Source organism: Phascolarctos cinereus, unplaced genomic scaffold (assembly GCF_003287225.1).
Source record: "Phascolarctos cinereus isolate Bilbo 61053 unplaced genomic scaffold, phaCin_HiC Scaffold_4;HRSCAF=312, whole genome shotgun sequence".
NCBI classification, from domain to species: domain Eukaryota; kingdom Metazoa; phylum Chordata; class Mammalia; order Diprotodontia; family Phascolarctidae; genus Phascolarctos; species Phascolarctos cinereus.
This window is the reverse complement of record NW_027555847.1, coordinates 653,815,288-653,832,802: the sequence shown is the minus strand read 5'-3', so window position 1 is coordinate 653,832,802 and position 17,515 is coordinate 653,815,288. Positions and strand designations below refer to the sequence as shown.

Here is a 17,515-nt window from a genome sequence, read left to right as displayed (position 1 = left end):
TGTGTGACCTTGGGCAAGTCACTTAACCCTGTTTGCCTCAGTTTCCTCATCTGTAAAATGAACTGGAGAAGGAAATGGCAAACCACTCTGGTATCTTTGCCAAGTAAACCCCAAATGGCATCACGAAGAGTCTTCCATGACTGAAACAACTGAACAACAATCCAGAATCACATTTTTTCACTGCTCTGAAAAGTTATAGAAATAGGAATCAACAATTCTTCAACTCCAAGCCCATGCCAAGAAAGGTTACATCAGTTACACATTTCTACTCTTTCTGTCTCTCGTTCTGTGTCTCTCTCTGTGTGTCTGTCTGTCTCTGTCTCTGTCTCTCTCTCCCCCTCTCGTTCTCTCCTTTTTCTTTCTCCCTCTCCTCTTACTTTTCCTCTCTCAAATCTCTCTCTCTCCTCTCTTCTCTTCTCTCACTTTCTCCTCCTCTGCCACTTGCTCCTTTCTCTTCTCCCTCACCCTTACTCTCTTTTCTCTCTTCTCTCTAACACCCTCTTCCCTTACTTAGTACTTCAGTTCCCATTTCCTCTTTCTCAGCTGCATTTGAGTAAAAAACTAGATATCAGTAATACAATGGTTAACTATCTTAGAGAAACCAACTTTTAAAACAATAGGGAATTGGAAAGCAAAACAAACTCTTCAGAAACAGAAATTAAGAAAAAAAAAAGAGGGCAAGAATAGGAGAGCAAAGAAAAGGGAAAGATCTCCATTTTTGGTCTCAGCCACATAAACAATTATTTAGCAACGGGTGTTTATTCTATGTGGATCCCGTATTGCCTCATCACAGTCCGTCTGATGGCGTCTCAACTTCTGGTCACCTTCCATGTCTCTTGGAGTCATGGGAGCAAAGCCACCGAGACCACCCCAGCATCCCCTGGCCCTCTCTCCCTCCCTCCCCATCCTCCAGTTTGCTCCTGGTCTATCTCACGAGCTCACCTTTTGCTCCATGCCCTCTTCTCCTCTCCCTCCCTCTCTCTGAAGAATGGGAGGGACTAGGTTATGAGCCTCAGAGTTTCAACAACTCCTGTGGGGCTCAAATAGAAGAACAATGAGTAAATCCCTACCTGTCAGGGGGCATTGATCTTTAACATCCTGTTACAACAGTTGGTGTGGTGATTAGTTTTGCTGAATTACTTTTCCCTCTTTCTTTCCTTTTTTTTCTCTTTAAATCTTTATTACAAAAGATGGCTCTCTGGATGAGGGAAGAATATTTACAAAAATGAATGTGACGTAAAAGCAAAAAGCACCATAGACATATCACAATTAAAATAAAGCAGAAGATAAAGAAAGGAAATAATATGGTAAGAAAAGTAACAATCAAATATTTTCTGCATAACAGGAGACCATTCTCTCACATGTAACCTGTGGTCCAGGACTCCTCCAAAATTCAGATCACACAGACTAACGAGACCCAAAAGAGTCAGTTTCTCTCCTTGGCATTTTATGCTAAATTACTTGTTATGCCAAGATAATAATTGTAAAGCACTGAGCACAGCGCCTAACACATAGTAAGTGCTATATAAATGTTAGTTATTATTATTGTGCTCCCACCTGGTGTTTGCTCTTGGAAGATTGCCAAGTATAGCCTATGTCTAGGTTTCTCCAAATGTGGAAAGTAGGGTCCCAGTTCTATACAAATACTTCAGGTAACAAAGGAATAGGGGTAAATTATAGCCTTTATTTTACCCCACAGAAAATGTAGATAGAAAGGGATCTCTCATAGAAGCCTCTACTTCGGTACAGAAAATACACATTGTCGAGGTTTAGAGTTGGGAGAACTGGTTTAGGTGTGAAAGAATTCACTTAGACCTCTGTAGCCATTGGTGATGAGTTCAGGGTGGACCCCAAGAATGTTAGGGTTTTACCTGAAATGACGAGGAATAGACATGGGGGTCCTAGTGTCCTGAAAGAATTCATTCAGACAGTCTCCAAGTTAAAGAAAGGCAATTATTGGGGTGATGCACCCAAGTGGGCCTGCTCCCTGTGAGGCAGAGCCGCAATGCATTCTACTCCACGTAGGAGGCAGAGCACAGGCCGCCGGCCCTGTTCCCCTAAGGGAGCAGAGCGGCTCCTGCTTCCCATAGGAGGCAAAGGCGGTTAGCCAGGTCAAAGGCATGGTTTAAATACAATTTTATGGAATAGGGGGAAGGGGACAAGAGAATGGGAGGAGCAAGCATGGCTCTGAAATGCCTGGGATATAAGGTGGTCCGCAGGTGATAAGCAAAGAGAACAGGAAAGGGGAGGGGAGAGTTGTTCTGGAATTGAGGGTGCTTTGTGAAAGCACACAGATAAGTCCAGGGTGGGAGCTTCAATGCATAGTCTTCTTTGATCACTTTTCTGGCAGGTTACATTCCGTATCTTATCCCCTGTCTCAAATCCTGCTTGCTCCATCTGCCTCAAGCACTCTTTTCTACCTCATCACACATGACTTTCAAAAGACTCATAGCATCCCATAGTCTAATTAAAAAAAAAAAAAGACTCATAGTAGTTTCCTTAAGAAGGAAATAAATTTGAGAATGCCAGTATGACGAGTTAACATTTTGGTGGATCCCCTACTAAGGCCTATCTAGTCTTTCTTAAATTTGTAGCATGCCTTATAGTTTGAATTCCCCCTAGAAAGCAAAGGGATTTGCTCACTGTGTAACCAGCCACTTTCCCATGAGGCCTGTGCTGTCTAATCCTTTACCCAAAAGGAATGGAAAAGTCCCAACCTTTTTTCCATCCCCACTCCATGTTGTGACTTTAGTCCTTCAAATTCAGGAACCACATGAATGAGCTTCTTCTCTTTCTAAGAGCCACACCTCTCGGTTCACACAGCTGCTCTTTCTAGAAGATCCAACGATCCCCAAACTGTATTATTCTGCCCTAAGTCTGCCACTGCCTGCAAAATCTCCTTCCTCTGACTAGAAGGCTAGACTCCAGATTCATAGTCTCAAAAATCACCCTTCTCTGGCTAATAGGCTGGATGCCAAGACTTTTAAAATTGGGGTTGTTCACAAAGCCATTGCAAAGGCAGGTATTGCCTCCTTCCTGCCCCGCCCCCAAACTCTCTTTTCTTTGATTAGAAAGCTAGATTTTAAGATCATACTGGCTAGGTGCAAGGCAAAAGGGGAGAGACCTATTCCCAATAAAGTGACATTACCATACAGGAATAGCAGCCCCGGGAGGGGGACAGATGCCAATGAGGAATAATATGGGGGACATCATCACTCCTCCTCTTCTCCCCCTCCCCTGCACTATCCCCAGTTCCACAGCCAAGTCAATGGTTCAAACATGGCATCAACTAAACACTCTGATCACATTCCCAAGCCACTCAGAGCTCAGACTTATATAGATTTTTAGACAAAGAACTGACTTGGTACTAGCATACCAAGTATTATTGTTAGTATTAATAATATTATTATTAACAAATATTATTGCAGGATAAATGGGAAATAATTAACAAAGGGAAGGCACTGGAATTATGAAGGGTTGGGGAAGGCTTCCTGTAGAAGGTAGGGTTTTAGCTGAGACTTAAGGGAAGCTGGGGAGATCAGTAGTCAAAGTACAAGACGAAGCTCTTTCCAGGCACGGGGGGCAGCCAGAGAAAATGCCCAAAACCAAGAGATAAGGCATCTTGTTCATGGGACAGCTACTCACTAGTTCAAAGAGTAGATGTTGGAAGGAAGTAATAGTAGGAGACTGCCCTGTCTTTGTGGTAGAAGGTAGTGGGGGAATCCGGACTTCTGAAATCAGGGTATTTTCTGAATTGCCTAACAAGGAACGAGAGGCAGAGACCCAGGAAATTTAACTCTAACTATGTCCCAGTAAGCAAGTGGGTGGGGAAGAGGCAATGCCCAATCTCTGGGTTAGCTGAACCTATAACATACATTTGTCCTGGATACGGAGTACCAGTCAAAACAGAGTCACTGGCTGTCATCAGGAAATCAAAATTTTGCTCCTCTCCATTGGAGGTTGAGGTTCAGGAATAATGTCTGTGAACTACCCTCTCAGGCCACATGTCTGTTTCTGTTATGTGCTTCTTCTCCAGGGACTGTATCATTGTCCCAGCTACTGACATCTCTTGGGCCAGGAAAATCTACTTTCAGGAATTCTAGTCTTTGGCCTATTCTTAGAGAGTTGTATGACTACCATGTAGTTTTGTTCCAAGGCTACCATTACCAACTCCTGGGCAGGGGAGACTACATATGAATAAGTTTCTGCCGCCTGGAGCATAGGACTGCTTTGCTGTGCTCTGTCTTATCCTCTGAATAGAGAAAAGATGAAAAGGCGTGTAAAGTATCAGGCTTCAGAGAAGCCCCTTGTATAGAGTAGGGGATTGGTTAGCTACCCTCCATTAGTGAGGTATTAGGGCTGTTGCTGCAGGTAATTCAGGAAATTTTCCTAAATGTGGAAGTGCCTTCCCCTTACTTTGACCTAGAATACTCCTGGGTCTAAAATCTAAAATAATGTACATGCAATATGCCATAAATTTATCTCAAACTGGCTCTTATGTCCCTACCCTGAACTCTAGGAAAATATCCAAATCTAGCACCTGTCTCATTTACTGCTAAGAATCTTATCTTCATCCCAGCCATGCATGACCCAAAAGGAAAATACATTCATATTACGGCTCAGAAAACATTTACCACATGAAATGGAAAGATAATAAAATACAATACTGAAACACCCAAGATGTTGGCCTGCTGCCACATCTAAGAAGGTGAACCGTGTGTGTGTGTGTGTGTGTGTGTGAGCGCGAGCACACATGCTCACGTATAATTTTTCCCCCAATTACATTTTAAATTTAAATTACAATTTAAATTTTTTTTTAAAGTTTTGAGTTCCAAATTCTATCCTTCCCTCCCTCCCTCCTTCCATTCCCTCCCCCTTCCCTGAGACAGTAAGCAATCAGATGAGGAGGTGAACTTTGATTCAGTTCTCAACGTCACCTTGGTCAAGGTTTGCTCTGGGAAGCAGCTACCTAAGACCTCCCCCTGCCTACAGATACACTCACACACACAAACACCATGCATCCTGGACACTGACCTTTGCAATATCTCTTGAATACATCCCCTTCTCTCCTCTGACGCTGCCACCACTTTAGTGCAGGCCCTCATCACCTTATGCCTGGACTATTGCAGTAGCTGCTGGTGGGTCTGCCTGCCTCAAGTCTCTCCCCACTCCACTCTGTTCTCCATTCAGTCACCAAAGTGATTTTCCTAAAGCAAGTCAGAGGGGAATGTCTACTGCTCTTTCTAGGTTCTAAGGGTAACTCTGAGGGGATGTAGCTACTAATATGCTAGCTCCTGAGTCCCTATATGGTATGTCTTCCAGTGTTAATCAACCAGTAGAACTGTATTAGCTTCTAGAAAATGGTATTTACTGAGAAGGCATAGCAAGTACTAAAGTTACAAATCATCCCCCAAACTGAAGCACATTTTTCCTTTGCAAACACAAAGTACCTGGGGAGAGTGGGCTCATACTTAAAAGTAGTGAGGCACATGTGTAGAGATCACATGTGGCTAAGGGATCCCTCTCAACTCCTGGTCTCAGAAGTCCTTTTCTGCCTTCATGTAGTCCTCATGGTTTCCCTTGGGTGCAGTTCTTTTGTTTTTTTACTAATTTATTTTGATTTATCAACAATCACTTCCATAAATTTTGAGTTTCAAATTTTTCTCCCCACCCCTCCCCAAGCCAGCTCACAATCTGATACAGGCTATACATATATATTCCTATTAAACATATTTTACATTAGTGATGTTGTAAGGAAGAATTAGAACCAATAGAAGGAATCATCAGAAAGAAGAAATAAAACAAAAGAAAAAAATAGCAAATACTATGCTTCAATCTGCATTCAAATTCCATAGTTCTTTCTTTGGTGTGGATAGCATTTTCCATCATGAGACCTTTGGAGATGTCTCCTTGCTGAGAAGGGCTAAGTCTATCAACGTTAGTCATTGCACAGCATGGCTGTTACTGTGTACAACATTCTCCTGGTTCTGCTCACTTCACTCAGCATCTGTCCATACAAGTCTTTCCAAGTTTTTCTGAAGTCTGCCTGCTCATCATTTCTTATAGCACAGTAGTATTCCATGAGTGCAGTTCTTTGCTGGGCTCCGGGGATTGGTGCTTTTCTAGAATCCAAAGCTGTTACTTCTCTGAAGTGGGAAGGGTCACAATCCCTGAATAAATCTGTTGATGTCCTCCAGTAATTGATCTTTCCACATTCATCTTTAGGGACTTCTTTGGTAGTTGACTCCTACCATGCTGGTGGACTCTGCTACTGCCTGGTTGGCATTGAGACCTTGGATGGTTTTGATGGATCTCCCAAACTCCCCAGTAGCCTGTTCACTCCCAAGTCAGGTTACATACTCACCAAAAATCAGGAAAGAAGAAGCACAAAAGAAATAGAGGCACCATTGGCTGGGGGTGGGGAAGGGAGGAGAAGTGGTCAGGGAATGACCAGCTCCCCCCCCCCCAGCAGTGCTGAGCAATCTTCTTCCCTCAAAAGCTGCAAGGGAAGATAGAGAGAGATGATCAGTCCTAACTTCTTGTATGCACATTCATATCTAGCTCAACCTCTCCTGAATCATTAATCCCTTTGGCTTGGAAGCCAATTAGGAAGTTCTTTATCATTGCATAGTATTAACTCTTAGTCATCATGGCCAAAAGAGATTTGGAAGTTCCACATGTTGGACTAGCAGCAAGCAGAGAATACTCATGCTCTTATACTCATGCTCTTATATAATCTAACAGGAAGGGCAAATCTGAGTATGCTCCAAGATCTGGGCCTTCATTGACCATTCCCATTCTACATCTATCATTCAAAAACAAGAGTGGTAAAGAGGATTGGTTCAATAACAAAATGTTCACCTGTGCTGATAGTATACTCTTTGGTGGAAGTTTTTAAACTTTTAATTGCATTTCCATTTGGTACAGCCAGCTCCCTGGATATCACATATAACCTTCACTGCTTCCATCCTCATCTCTAGCTGGCAACATACAACTTGGAGCTGGTCAGAATAGAAGTCAGTGGAATGGGCAGATGAAAGCTGTTTTCTCTTCGTATTTCTCTATCATGAGCATCTGATTACAACCACTTCACAGATCCAGCCTTTAAAATCGATGATTGCCTAGCAGACAATACAATGCATCTTGATTTTGTGGCATTGGTCAGCCTTAGTTCTCTTGTGAAAGAGAACTAAAGGGAACTTGTTCTGGGAGTTTACATATGTTCAGTTCTTCCTTGTCTTTTTCTGTACTGCCACTAGAAGCAATCGATCCATAGGCACTGCTGGACTCTATGACGATACCATTTTCCAACAATTCTTTCAAATAGTTTCTGAGATCTTCCCTCAGAGACAAATTTTCTGGATTCATTCTCAGAAAGGTCAGGAGACAATGAGATAGGGTCTATGAGATGCTCCTTGGATGGCTCCTATATCCCTCTCTAGCAGCGAGAACATGCCTGGCCTGCTTGGGCTTCTGCCTCAATGGATTCTTCCATTCTGGGGCATGGGAGAGTCATCCAAGTCTAATTCCTCTGGCTCCACTTCTGAGTTAGAGGAACCAGTGTCCCTGAGATGTCATCTGCCACCATTTCCTTCTATGCCCTTGTAAGTTTCTGCATAGGGTACCTAGATGGTCAAGGTCTTCTGGGATTGAGCCCCACTTTAACATTAAATAGGCAAGAGTTGGTCCTAGTCAATATCAAAACTCCAGAGACATTTTCCAAATCTGCCTACACCAGGGCCAAGGTATCAACCTTCTTGTCGTCATTGATAGCTTCCTTAACAAATTTCAGACTTACTTTGCTATAGCTCAAATGGGGATGGTCCTTATCATTTAGTCCAGATGCCAAGCTCTTTTTCATGGGATATAAAGTTATTTATTGAGTGTCTCAGAAAATTACTGGAATACAATGGTCATACATTGTATAAATATGAATTACATTGTATGAAGCATCTTTTTTTATGACTAGTTTGTTAGCCAGAATCTATCATGGGACAAGTCATTATCTTGCCATTGTCCTTTTACATTTGTTCTATGAACTCTTGCAAGGTAGGACAAAATCCTCACTTCTTGTAGTTTAAAAATAGAGTTAAGATATAGGTTCACCCTCTCTACATTTAATAAAAACATCTTTGATACTACCCCAATGGCAGACAAGAGGGATGATGTACATTTGCATGGTTTCCACATGATTTTGATAGCCTCTGCTAGGTTTCTTTATTTTGGAAACTTTCTGTTTCATGTAGCTTGGAAAGTGTGACTATTTAGGACGGCAGCATCTACGTATTTAAAACAATGTTCTTAAATTTTTATGGACAAATGTTATATTTGGGCAACTGTAGGTAACACATTGGTCTGTTATAATGGTATGGTTCCCATATAATTTATTGGTTGAGTTCTCTAATCTATTACAAGTTCTGCATTTGCTATTATTATCCCCATTTTATAGATGAAGAAACTGAGCCAGACAGAGGTTAAATAACTTGCCCAGGGTCATACAGCCAGTGAAGTGTCTGAGGCCTATTTGAATGACTTTATATATGTTGTCTGAATGGAAGACAACGGGATCCGGGGTCCAGTATAGACTGGCACTCCGCGTGTTTCACCTACACAGTCACTTCTTCACGAGGTCCTATGAATCCAGATGAAATGAACTCATATACAACGGGGAGTGAGGCTAGTACTTTCTTGAGGTCTGAGATGACCTCTGTCCCTGGCCCAGGCCTTATTTTATGAAGCTGGTTTTATTCTATTCAGGTTCTGATAAAGAAGCACCTGATTTTCTTCCTGAGTACATTCAGTACATGAATAGTCACCTAGTTCTCATCTGCCTCTTTGACTGAACTCTGTTAGTAAAGTTATTACCCTTTGACCTTGAGTCTGATGAGTTGCTCAGCTGGGCTGCAAGGATTGTGTGTGTTGTTTTTTCCCCTCAAGTCTGTAACCAGTACTTCTCATGAGAGGTCATGATTCTTGAAGTCATTGCCTTTCTCCAGTGACTGTCTCTCCATATCTGGCTGTACTTGGCACAGAGCGATATAGAGAAAGACAGACACACAGAGACAGAGAGAAACAGAGAAACAGAGAGACTAATAATAATCATTCGTTTGCTGTTGTGCAATTGTGTCTGACTCTTTGTGACCCGATTTGGAGTTTTCTTGGTAAAGATACTGGAGTGGTTTGTCATTTCCTTCTCCAGCTCATTTTACAAATAAACAGAGTTAAGTGACTTACCCAGGATAACACAGCTAGTAAGTATCTGAGCTAGTAAGTATTGAACTCACGAAAATGAGCCTTCCTGACTCCAGGCCTGGCACTCTATCAACTTCACCAACTAGCTGCCGCAGTAACAATAATTAATCAAGAACATTCAATTATTAGTTATTAATTCATTTAATGATAATTAAGCAATCAATAATAATAGCTGCCATTTCTATAGTGCCTACTATGCCAGACACTGTGCAAAGAACTCTACAAACATCTCATTTTATCCTCACAACCTCTGGAAGGTAGGTGCTATTATTATTTCCACTTTATAGATGAGGAAACTGAAGCAAAGAGTCACACAGTCAGTTATCTGCCTGAGGCTAGATTCCTGACTCTAGGTATGGGGCTCTACCCACTGTGACACCTAGCCACAGAGAGAGAGAGAGAGAGAGAGAGAGAGAGAGAGAGAGAGAGAGAGAGAGAGACAGAGAGACAGAGAGACAGAGAGAGAGACAGAGACAGAGACAGAGACAGAGACAGAGACAGAGACAGAGACAGACAGAGACAGACAGAGACAGAGACACAAAGAGAGAGACACAGAGAGAGAGACACACACACACACACACACACACAGAGGCGGGCAGACACATGGGACAATATGCACGCGGTAGTAACCCACACAAACACATGTGACAATGATACCAGTGATAATAAATACCCATATAGTACTTTCCTTGAAATATCAGCTCTTACTAGTACTCCCAGAGGTAAAAATCCAGCCAAAGGGTTTGAATTACCAGGATGCAGTCACTGAGTTAGCCACCAGATGGTGATCTACTCAAGATACCAGCCAAAACTCAGTCAATTCTTAAGCAAGCACAGGTAGATAGATGATGCCTACCTGGATCTTGGCACATGAACACTTCCAGCCTCTGAATGAACCTTTTTGTCTCAGAAGGGGCATTTTAACCCTTTACTGTATGGAGCCCCAATCTAGCTTGAAGGGCTATCGTGGGAAAGAAGGATTCAACTTACTTTGTTTGACTCCAGAGCCCATACGGAGGAGCAGTGGTTTGGAAGGTGCAAAAAGGCAAATTGAAGCTTGATGTTGGGGAAGACTTCCTAACATTTCAAGAGCTCCAGAAGTGGAGTGGGCTGCATCAGAGAGACCTCCACTTCATTGGAGAGACCACTTCATTGGAGGTCTTCAAACAAAGACTGGATGATACCTTGTTGGCATACTCAGGGGTGGGGAGGAGTTCTTTTTCAGGTATGGATTGGACTAGAGGGCTACCAAGATCTCTTTAAGTCTGGAAGTCTATTAAATTCTGTGATATTTCTATTACCCAAACCCAGTAAGAGTTCACTCTCTTTCATCAAGGCATCCTTTCCTGATCCCCACATTATTAATGTTCAGCCCACAAAATTCCTTTGTGCACATTTGTATTTACTTACCTATGTGTATGTTGTCTCTGTTCCCCACCACCCAAAGTAAAAGGCAAGCTCTTTGAGGGAAGGAAATAAACCTTCGGGCCTCCACTGTCACATACAGTTCTATTTTCAGCAGTCTCACCAGGTTTTCTTTTACATTTTAAATATTCCAGATTGAATGCCTAGGGGCTTATTGTTCAATGCACTTTTAGAGTTAGACTAGCCAGATCTGGATAAATGATATTTTCTCTAAGAGGCAGACTATCTGGACCCCTTGCTCAGGTATTATTTTTCATATTCATTGTTCTTTCTTTTTTTTTTGCCTAGGCAATGGGGTTAAGTGACTTGCCCAGGGTCACACAACTAGTAAGTATTATGTGTCTGAGACCGCATTTGAAGTCAGTTCTATCCACTGGGTCACCTAGCTGCCCCTCATTGTTCTTTCTCAGAGCTCTGTGGAGCTGGCGGAGTTCCTAAAGAGGAAATACTGTAAGATTTTTACTTTTTATAGTAATGGACTCAAAATACAGAATGTGACAAATAATTTTGGACGTAAACAATGCAGGAATTAGTTTTGCTCAACTATGCATATTTGCTACAAGGGTTTTCTTTTCCTTTATTTGAGGCAAAATGAAAGGGCAGCTAGGGAAGGGTAGGGAAAAAAAGAAATTTAGAAAAAGGAAGGAAAAGAGGGTCATTGAAGCTTTTGAAGCAAGAGAATCTGAGTTTGTAACTATCAATAGGAGAATGGCTGGACAAGTTATGATAGTTATGGTATATAAAGGTAATGGAATACTATTGTGCATGTAACTGCTGCTTGCTAATGAACTTGTTTTTCACTCAGTACATAGCATAGGGGGCAGGACTGCTCCTCACCTTGGAACACTACTCTCCTAGTCAGACAGCCCTGTATGTGTGACCCGGAACTTGGTGGTTAGCAATCGAACTTCCAGTTTGTACCTCTTCCAGCCCCTTTCAAACGTTTAAGCCCCTCTGTGCTGGATCTGGCATTTCTTGACCCTGTACTAGAATGGCTCTGTAGCCCTTCTCTGGCTAAACCTTGTCCTTAGTGTCTGCAGACATATACTCACTGTGATTTTTTTTATTGGATTTCCCAATCAGGATTCAGTCTGGTACATTTTCTAGATCTGTTTAGAGAAGTTGGAGATTGGAAGAAGCTCATTGTACTTCTTCCTACTTTACCGCCCTCTTGGCTCCATCCCCCTGCTGCTTATTATAAGTTGTCTATAAGCAGCATTACTATAGGAGAGGCTAGTCCCCTGCAGAGCTATTGACAAAAGCTGTTAACCTTTCTATTCTCACACCTTAAAAGTGCTTGTGCTAACAGGATAAATCAATCTAAAACCCATCTTCACTTCTCCAGAATAGAGAAGTGAGAAATAGGCATGATTACTTATTGAAGCATTTTCCCCCTCAAAATACAGGGAAGAAGAAGAAGGCCAAAAGAAATCACAAATGGGACAGCTTTGAAAGTTACATGTTGAATTTATTAAATGTTTTAAAAGAAAAACAAGGTATACATAATAAAAATTCCCTGTTTCCTATATAATCTTCTTTTTCTGTTCTACTATGTATGTGGAAATGGCCATTTCATCTGGTTAAGTTCAGGAAAAAAGTACATGAAAAAACAATAAATAACCCTTCACCTCCCTCTCCGTAAGGGTCTCTGGGTGTGGGCCATTGACTATTTACACTGTTTATACTTCACAATGTGGTTTTCTGAGACTGGGGATCAACATAACCCTTTTTTTGTTGGTATTTTCAATTCCCATCATAGGAGTCTCTCACCCCAGCATCAAGTTGGCATTCGTCATCAGCCTCAGCACATTCTGAGCCTTTTCTTTCTTTCTTTTTTTCTTTGTAAGAGATCTCCACAAAGGCAGCTAAATAGGTTGGGGTTTTTGTTGTTTGTTTGTTTTTAACACTACTGTCATCTTCCTTTAACTTTATTTCCCTCCCCCTTCTCCTCCCACCCCTGGGGTTCTGGATTTTAGATGGAAGGGCTCTTGTAGGTTGGCGCTGGCATCAGGCACAAATAATTGTACCACTTCCATAGTAAAAAATTCTGAAATCCCCCTATCTGACCATAATTTATTGGCTTTTCACCTCACCCTCTGCATTTCCTTACATAACTCTACTCTTCATCCACACCATGTTCTCCAGTGTGTTGGCCCTTCAAGTCTTTCCCAGGCCATCTCCTTTGCATCAGCCATTCTCTCTTCTTCTCCCCATCTTGACTCCTAAGTGACCCAATTTAACTAACACTCTCCTCTTCTCTGGAATCCCTAGCCTCTTATCATATTGATAGTTAACGTCCAGCCAAACCTCAGCCTTGGATCACTCCTACCATTTGTTGCCTTCAAGCCTATATATGTACTGCTGAATGAAGTTAGAGAAAATAACTCAGTCTTTCTCACTGGATCCACTACAAATTGATGGTACCTAACTTCAACTGAGCTCTCACTGCTGCTAGGCAATCCTACACTACCTGCCTTATTAACTCAGTATCTCATTCTCCACAGTGGCTCTTCCAAACCTTTTCATCTCTCCTCAAACCTCTCATGACTCCCCTCCTCTTCAAGCCTCTCAGCGGGGAAGCTGGCCTCATATTTTACAGAAAAAAATTAAGGCCATTTGCTGTGAGTTCCATCTTCCATCTTTCTCATCTCACTATAACTCAGATACCTTCTGCCACTTTTCCTTCTTCACCCCTCTCTCACGTGATGAAGTGGCCTTACTCCTTACCAAGGCTAACCCCTCTCCTTGTTCAAGAGATCCCATTCCCTCCCATCTCCTCCAACAGATCGCTGGCTCTTCCCCACTCTTCCACTTATTTTCAATCTCTCCCTGTCTACTGGCTGTTTCCCTACTGCCTACAAACATGCCCATGTCACCCCTCACTTGATCCTTCCATCTCTGCTATTCGTCCTGTATGTTTTCTGCCCTCTGTACCTAAACTCCTCAAAAAGGCCATCTACAATAGATGCCTCCACTTTCTATCTTCTTGCTCACTTTTTAACTCCTTATAATCTGACTTCCTACCTTCTCATTTCACTGAAATTGCTCTCTCCAAAGCTACCAATGACCTTCTAATTGCCACATCCAATCAATGGCCTTTTCTCAGTCCCCATTTTCCCCAACCTCTCTGCAGCCTTTGACACTGTTGGTCACTCTTTCCTCCATCATATACTCTTCTCTCTAGGTTTTTGGGGCCCCACTCTCTCCTGGTTCTCCTCCAACCTGACTGCTTCTTCCCTGTCTCTTTTGCTGGATCCTCTTCCAGATCATGCTGTCTAACTATAAGTGTCCCTCAGGGTTCTGTTCTGGGTCCTTTTCTCTTCTCCCTCTATACTTCTTCACTTGGTGATCTCATCAGCTCCCATGGTTTTAATTACCATCTCTCTGCTGATGATTCTCAAATCTACCTATCCTACCCCAACTTCTCTACTGACCTCCAATCTCACATCCCCAACTGCCTTTCAGACATCTCGAACTGTATATCCAGGAGACATCTTAAACTCAGTTTGCAGAAAACAGAACTCATTATCTTTCCCTTAAACCTTCCCTATTACTATGGAGGGCAACACCATCCTCCAAGTCCTTCAGGCTTGCAATCTAGGGGTCATCTTGGACTCCTTATAGTCTTTCACCCCCTACATCCAATCTGTTGCCAAGGCCTGATGATTTCACCTTTACAACATTTCTTGAATATGCCCCCTTCTCTCCTCTGACACTGCTACACCTCTGGTACAAGACCTCTTCACAGCTAGATTATTGCAATAACCTGCTCATACGTCTGCCTGCCTCAAGTCTCTCTCCACTCTTACCCATACTCCATTCAGACACTCAAGTGATTTTCCTAAAATTCAGGTCTGATCATGTCACCACTGCCCCCTACTCAGTAAAGTCCAGTGGCTTCCTATTGCCTCCAGCAGCAAATACAAAATACTCTGACATTCAAAGTCTTTCATAATCCCCTTTCCTGCCTTTCTAGTCTTCTTAGACCTCACCTCCCAGCCACATACTCTTTAGTCCAGTGACATTGGCCTCCTGGCTGTTCTATGAACAAGCCGTTTCATCTCTTGGCACCCTGGCTTTCTTTCTGTCTGTCCCCCATGCCTGGAATGTTTTCCCTCCTCCTCTCTAACTACTGATCTCCCTGGCTTCCTTCAAGTCCCAATAAAATCTCGCCTTCTACTGGAAGCCTTTCCTAACCCTTCTTAATTCCAGCATTTCCCTCTTTTAATTATTTCCTATTTATCCTATATTTGGTTTGCTTTGTATACATTTGTTTACTTGTTTTCTCCCCCATTGGATTGTAAGCTCTTTGAGGGAAGGGACTGTTTTGCCTCTTGCATTTATCACAGTACCTGGCACATGGCAGTCACTTAATAAATGTTTGCTGAATTGAATTGAATTGGAAATTCCACTCCAACCTCTTCATTTTACAGGTGAGAAAACTGAGGCTTAGAAAGGTTAAATGACTTGTCCAATATTACAAAGGTGACTGTGGCAAGTCAGGATTCAAACTTGGGTCCTCTAACTCCAAATTCAGTACTCTTTTCCATTGAAACTTCTCTCATAACAATAAAAAGCCCTCCAAAATATTTAAACAAAACCAATCAACCAACAAAAGTCTGGATCTAACAGGGTATATCACATTGCCCCTCCATAGTCCTATCAGTTTGCTAAGAGGAGGAGATATGCTTCATTATAGCTTCTCTTGAACCAAAATTGTTCATTGAAATTAATCTGCGGGCAGCTAGGTGGTGCAGTGGATAGAGCACTGGCCCTAGAATCAGGAAGACCTGAGTTCAAATCTGGCTTCAGACACATAACACTCACTAGCTGTTTGACTGAGGACAAGTCACTTAACCCCAACTGCCCAACAAATAAAAGAAAAAGAAAGAAAAAGAAACACCAAGTTCTTTAAAAAAAAAAAAGGCAGGGGCGGCTCGGTGGCACAGTGGATAGAGCACCGGCCCTGAAGTCAGGAGGACCTGAGTTCAAATCCGGCCTCAGACCAAACACTTGATACTTACTAGCTGTGTGACCCTGGGCAAGTCACTTAACTCCAAATGCCTAAAAAAAAAAAAGGCAATTAATCTGAGTTCAGCTGCTACTTTATGTTTCAATTTATATTATTCTAGTCATTATGTATAGGTTCTTCTTGGTTCTACTTTCTCTGTTCTTTGTAATTTTGAACAAATCTTTCCACGTTTCTTTGAATTCCTCCTATTCATCATTTCTTATAATACAATAATATTCCATTACACTTACATTTGAGATTTTCCTTGTGGATTAATTCTCCTTTTCTAGGTTTGTGTCTTCGGCATCCTTGGCATCATGATAGCTCTTTACACATTCTGTGATCCCAGGACACTGGCTTTCTTGCCGGTCCTTATGGAAGACACTCCATCTTCCTACTCCAGGCATACTCTGTGGCTGTTTCCCACACCTGGAATGCTCCTCTTCCTCACCTCCACTTCCTGGTTTCCTAGGCTTCCTTTGTGACCCAGCTAACATCCCACCTTCTACCATAAACCTTTTCCATTCCCCCTTAATTCTAGTGCCTTCCTTCTGTTGCTAATCTCTAATTTATCTTGTATATAGTGTGTGTGTGTGCACAGTTGTTTTCATATTGTTGCTCCCATTAGACTATGAACTCTGTAAGAGCAGGGACAGTATTTTGCATTTCTTTTTATCCCCACTGACTGACTGGCTGAATCTTTATTATTATTATTATTTTTTTTTGGTTACTTATTCTTCCAGAAATCTGTCCTAGGCAACAGATTTGTGTTGTTGGCCTAGCTAAGAGGGCCTTCCTTCCACCCTAAATCCCAAGTGCCTGGAGGGTAATGCCTTTGCAATTCTTCCACTCAGCATCCTTGCCTGACAGTACTGTTAGGATGTTCACTGTTCAGTAAACCTTCAAGCATGTCAGCTATTATAATTCTCTTCCCTCCAGGCTCAGGTGGCATTACTGGCATCATTTCGAGGAAGAATTTCCTTATTTACCTAGTTCAGTTCTCTCTCCTTACTTCAGTCACATCGTATTGACTTATTTGTACACATAGTATACACTTCCTGGCCATGTCCTCACTCTGCCCTTGCTCTGGAGTCATCATTGGACATCTCTCTCCCAGTGGAACCTTGGACACTCCTGGGTCCCCCTTTTCCAGTACTCCTTTATATACTGCCTTCCTCCATTAAAATATAAGATCTTTGAGAGTGGGGACTGTCTTGCCTGCTGGTGTTTCTATCCCTAGTCATCAGCTCAGTGGCAGACGCATAGCAAATGCTTGATAAATGCTCTATCTCCCTTATGTTGTATATGCCCCAGGAGAATGTATGTTCCTTGAAGGCAGGGGCTGATTTTTCTTTGCCTTTGTATTCCTGAGCTAGCACAAGGCTTTGTACATTGCTGTTCCTTAATAAGTGTATTAGCTTCAATTGCTCTCACCATTAAAATAGTCCTTTCCTGAACACCTTCTAGTTTTTCAATGTCTTTCCTAAAATGTGCTGCCCAAAAGTGGATTCAGTAATCCAGATGAGATCTGAACAGGGCAGAGAACAAGAGGGAATAGTCTATTCTAGGCAGAGATGATAGGGGGAACATATGTCAAGGTGGGAATGGAGTGTGGTTTTATTGAGGGGGGAGGAGATTTCACTGGTGGCATGCTGCATTTGGAACCATGGAGAACTTGTACAAACTCAGTGGTGACAAGTGCCATCTGGAACCATGGAGTAACTTGTAAGAGGCCTCATAGTCTATGTGGGAGAACCTGTACAGACTCATGGTAGGGTCTTAGGAGAGTGCGAGTTCCTTTCTGGGTCAAAATTTCCTCATTTTGTC

General features: G+C 42.3%; 1 protein-coding gene across 2 annotated transcripts in view; it reads left to right on the top strand.

Annotated features, from left to right (window-relative positions):
* The window catches only part of ADCK5 (aarF domain containing kinase 5), a 63,049-nt gene that overhangs the window by 7,923 nt on the left and 37,611 nt on the right, over nt 1–17,515 (top strand). Inside the window, exons 1-2 of one of the 2 annotated variants that reach the window (XM_078153836.1) lie at nt 10,977–11,004; nt 11,483–11,571. The exons of the other annotated variant lie outside the window; for it this stretch is intronic. The gene's annotated coding sequence lies outside the window, so the exon portion shown is untranslated. Of the gene's footprint in view, nt 1–10,976; nt 11,005–11,482; nt 11,572–17,515 lie in introns of those variants that run through there. 2 annotated transcript variants of the gene reach the window in all.